Source organism: Beta vulgaris, chromosome 4, assembly GCF_026745355.1.
Source record: "Beta vulgaris subsp. vulgaris cultivar EL10 chromosome 4, EL10.2, whole genome shotgun sequence".
In the NCBI taxonomy this organism is placed as follows: domain Eukaryota; kingdom Viridiplantae; phylum Streptophyta; class Magnoliopsida; order Caryophyllales; family Amaranthaceae; genus Beta; species Beta vulgaris.
In genome coordinates this window covers 41,004,841-41,010,022 of record NC_079205.1, presented here as the reverse complement: position 1 = coordinate 41,010,022, position 5,182 = coordinate 41,004,841, and the positions used below count along the sequence as shown (strand labels likewise).

The window sequence follows — 5,182 nt, the reverse complement described above, 5'->3', positions numbered from 1 at the left end:
TTTCTTGTTGTCACCAAAAGTCACACTTCCACCATTGTAGGCTGAGAGTGAGAGAAATCTTGATTTATCTCCAGTCATATGCTTAGAACAACCACTGTCTAGGTACCATGTGTTGTTCCCCCTCACTCCAACCTGCAAGAAAACTAATTGTTAGAGTTAGGAACCCAATCTTTCTTGGGTTCCTTTCCTTCAGGAACAATAGATTTCTTTTTCCAAATTACTTTACTTGTTTCCAAGTTCTCATTGATGCGACCAAGTCTTTTAGGACAAGAGTTCCTAAAATGACCAGTGTTCCCACAAAACATACAAACTTTATCACTTGGTAAATCAACTCTCTTTTTAGGTTTTTCAAATTTCTTTTTGTGATTAAAACCAAGACCTTCAGTTCGTTTTGTTTGAGGGTTCTTAATCCAGTTTGGAATAGGTAGCATTTTCTTTTCATTTCTCATTTGGTCAGTTCCCCTCAAGTTCCTTATTTTCAATTTCCAAAAATGAAACATGATTTTTCAATTCGTTTATTTCAGATTTGAAACTTTGCAAGGGAACTGACTTAATGTCAAATGAACTTACTTCAGGAACAAACTCTTTTAGTTGTGACAACTCAAGGCTCAACAAGTAGTTCTCATTTTTAAGATTTTCGAAATCCTCTTTTAATTTAAGATTTTTGTCAAACAATTCGAAAAATCTTTTCTCAATATCAAACGAACACTTTTAAGCCAAGAGGTATGTTCCTTTGCTACACTTAAAGCATTTTGACATTGTTTTAGTTTAATGGTTTCATCTTTGCAATCATTTACAGCGTCAACAATAAACTCAAATAATTTTTCTTTACTTAAAGAATTAAGACGAGTTTTGATGGTGTCTAGACTTGCCTCAAGAGATTCAATCTCTTCATCAGATTCGGAATTGTCAAGAGCCATAAGACAGAAGTTTGCAGTCTCCTCATTTGGTTGAGGATCATCTTCTTCCTCAGAGTCAGAGTCTCCCCATGCAGCAACCATAGCTTTCTTCATGTCAGATCGAGTATAGGAGTTTTTGTATTCTTTGTTCCTATCTCTGCTCTGTTCCCTTCCTTTGCCTTTTTCTTGTTCCCATTGGGGACAATCCTTGATGAAGTGCTCAGAACTGCCACACTTATGACAAACAAGTTTGTTAGAATATTTCTTATTCTTACCTTTGTAATCACCTTTCTTCATGTTCCTAAACATTCTTTTGAATTTTCGGACCATGAGAGCAGATTCTTCTTCATCTGTTTCTGAGCCTTCACTTTCATCAGCTTTTAAGGCAATCGACTTTTGCTTGGACATATCTCCATTCTCATTGTCCAATTGCAACTCATGAGTCATGAGGGAACCAGCAAGTTGTTCCAAATTGAACTTAGTAAAGTCCTTAGTTTCCTGAAGGCAGTTACCTTAGCCATCCAACGATCCCTAGGAAGGCTCCTTAGGACCTTTCGTACCTGTTCCTCAGATGTAATCACTTTACCAAGAGATGTTAGCTCATTAATTATATTAGTAAAGCGTGTAAACATGTCTTGGATAGACTCTTTTGATTTCATTTGAAAAAGTTCATATTGGTTCATCAAAAGATCTATTTTTGATCTCTTAACTTCACTCGTACCTTCATGAGTGACTTCAAGAAGATCCCAAATTTGTTTTGCGGTTTTACATCCCATGACACGATTGTGTTCATGAGGACCAAGACCACAATGAAGCAATTTTATAGCAAGAGCATTAATTTCCATCTTTTCGAAATCAGCTTTATCAAAATCAGATATAGATTTAGGAATTACCTCATTCTTGTCATTAGTGGTAGTGACTTCAAAATCACCTACCTCTATGACTCTCCATACCTGGTAATTGTCGGCTTTGATAAAGATCTCCATTCTGTTCTTCCAGTAAGTGTAAAACTTACCATTGAACATTGGTGGCCTCTGCGTAGAGTACCCTTCTTCCAGTTTCTCTCTAGTATTCATATTTTTCAAGATCTTGAACTCAACAGGGTTTCCTGAATATTAGAGTTCCCGCTCTGATACCAATTGTTGTATAATATGAGCACTATAAGAGGGGGGGTGAATTATAGTGAGAGAATAAGCACTACTTTTTGCGGAATTAAAAGTAAACTTGGGAACAAACAATGGGAACACGAGAGATTTTACGAGGAAAAACTTCCTAGGCCTAGTAGGAAGAAACAACCTCGACCACAAGGGATTTTAAACAACTTTCCACTATAATAGGCCAAAACAACTCTGATTACAACCTATTACTTTTCTCTCGATTCTCAACTTAAGTCACTCAACTCAAGTTCCCAACGACAGTTCCCAACAACTGACGTTTTCTCTCAAACTTCACTCGAAGTTCCTTTCTCTTTCTCTTTCTCTTTCTCTTGCTTCACTCAAAGCTTTCTCACACTTACAAGAGTTCACTCAAACCCTTTTTCTCAAAAATACACTTTGTAAAACAATGGAAGAGTAATAAAAACTCGATTAATGTAAGTATGAATTCTCTTAAGGAAAGGACTGACACTTTAGATAACTTAGACAAATTAACTAATCAGACACAATTTTTCTCAAATGAATTAGGCGCCTATTTATAGACCATTAAGACAAGACATGATTTCCACTAACTTAGACCATTATCACATGTTCTCCATGATTTCTAATTAATTAATTAAATTAAATTATTTATTCCAAGTCATGTACATCATCCACTAATCCATTACTTCATTCATAGAAGCAGTAACAAATACGTGGTTTTGCAAACTTGGAGAATAATTAATCTTATTTAATTTAATTAAATACTTGGAGGATAATTAACTTAGCCACTAAATCCACTAACTCCATAAATGTAGCAGTAAATCTTTAGGCGTGTAAGCTAGAATTTAGGAAATAAATAAATAAAATCCTTTAGCTAGTTTTTAGGAAAAATCTTTTTCAAAATCTTTTATAAAACCGGAAAACAGTTGTATTTCAAAAAATCCGAAACATTTTAAAACCGGAAATAATATATTTTCGAAAATAAATCTTTTAAATAAAAGTAAAAGATAAAATATATATTTTAAAAAGATAAGATTTGAAAATCAGTTATTTTAAAATCAGAAAATCTTTTTAAAATCTTTTCCTAACAAACTTAAACTAACTTCCTAAAATTATGGATCTTAGTCAAATTATCCCTAAAAACTCTAACAACTATATTGGGCACACAATTACCTTAGGCGCACAATATTAGTCACTTAGTAGTTCCTAAATTAGTTTTAAAGTCTTGTTCCCTAATTATTAAGTCTTGTTCCTAAGCCTTGTTCCTATAGTGCCAGGTCTGTTCCTTTCATGGGAACAGACTCAAGTTCCTTTGAGAATTCACCACGAACTTAATAAAGCTATTACTCAACCTTAACAAGAAGATTAATAAATACCCTAATGTATTCTAATCTTCATTCCATGCTTGATTCTTCATTTCTCGAACATCTTTACTTCGATCTTGATTAATTCTCCGCTTTAATCTTCAATCAAGTATTCTCTTAGCTCGAGCATGAATTACCTTGCAACAACATAAATAAAATATACTATGTCTTTTGTGGTTAGGTCATCTTCAAAACTCAAGGGTCAACAGGCATGGGTGGTCCATTGTAGTGAGAACCACTTCGGAGAGTGATGGCATTTGCCGAATCTGTAGGCTGAACAGGTTGTGCTGGAAGAGCACCTTGTTGTCGAGTAGAGTTCGAAGTAGCCAATTGTGCCAACTGATTCTCCAACATCTTATTGTGAGCTAGAATGGACTCAATTTGTGCCTTGTCAGCTTGTCTATCTTTTTGCATTTGTAGCATCATATTTCTCATCTCAACCATCATTGGATCGGCAGGAGGTGCTTGTTGAGATGGATTAAAAGGTGGTCTAGAGAAACCAGGAGGGTGTTGGGAAGGTTGTTGGCAGTACCTCTAGTTCAATTGTTATGCTTGTGGTTGTGGTGTAGGAGGATTTAGGACATTAGTGCTCTTGTAAGACAAATTAGGATGATTTCTCAACCCTGGATTGTATGTGTTGGAGTATGGGTTGTTCGGCCGATATGTTTGAAGAGCATTAACTTGTTCGAGAGAACTTCGACACTCTTGTGCCCAATGTCCAACTATGCCATAATTATCACACATAATCTCGGATGTAGTACCCAAGGCAGCAACACTTGCAGGAGAGGAGAGCTGCATATTGTCAAGTTTATTGCTGATTGCATTCATCTGTGCAGCTAATAGGGATATAGATCTATCTTATGCTTTCCACCCTTGTTAGCTAGTCCTCGAGGATTACCATATTGAGAGTTGTGGATAGCCATCTCCTCGATCAAATCATGTGCAGCATCAATTTCTAGTTTCATGAATCTCCCATTTGCTGCAGAGTCAAGGATAAGTCTCGAGTTGTTCCCCAAACCATTGTAGAATCCCTGAACTAGGAACCATTTTTGTAGACCATGATGGGGACATTCTCTCTGAAGATCTTTAAATCTTTCCCATGCCTCATGTAAAGACTCATCAGTCCCTTGGGTGAAATTTGTAATCTGACTACGCAACCTAGCAGTCTTCTCTGGAGGGTAGTACTTTCTGTAGAAAGCTAGGCCAAGGTATTCCAATCAGTGATCCCAAGAGTGGCTCGATTAATCCCATTGTACCACATCTTTGCCTTGTCTCGAAGTGAAAATGGGAAAAGAATCTCCCGAATTTGATCTTGTGTCACTCCCTGCTGCTTAATGGTAAAGCAATATTGGCAGAAATCCTGATAATGAAGATTTGGGTCTTCATTAGGTCCACCACCAAATTGTTTTCTTTCGATCATGTTTAACAATGCAGGTTTGATCTCGAAATTTACAGCTTCGATTTCAGGCATTTGATTGCTCTTGGGAAGTTCAGCCAAAGAGGGTTGGGAAAAGTCAGTAAGCCTCTGAGCCATCTCTGATTCTGGTGGGAGAAAGAGACAATGCTGCTAGAATCAGAGTCAGAATCCAAAGGATTATCTTCCCTTGGATTATCTCGCAACTGTCTGGAAAAGTTCTTCTGTCTATGAAAGGATCTTTCGATTTCAGGATCAATTGTAGGCAATCTGAACTCAAACTCCTGCGCATAGAAGAACTAAAGAACAAACAATTAAGAGATTTTGTCCCAAAGAACAAGTGTTCTCTGAGACGAGAGTATATAATCT

General features: G+C 36.5%; 1 non-coding gene across 1 annotated transcript; it reads left to right on the top strand.

Moving 5' to 3' along the window:
* The first annotated feature begins 4,452 nt into the window (after positions 1-4,452).
* On the top strand, positions 4,453-4,559 carry LOC125497165 (small nucleolar RNA R71). The gene has a single exon (XR_007273804.2). It is a non-coding gene; the product is annotated as a small nucleolar RNA R71 (small nucleolar RNA).
* Positions 4,560-5,182: the final 623 nt, after the last annotated feature.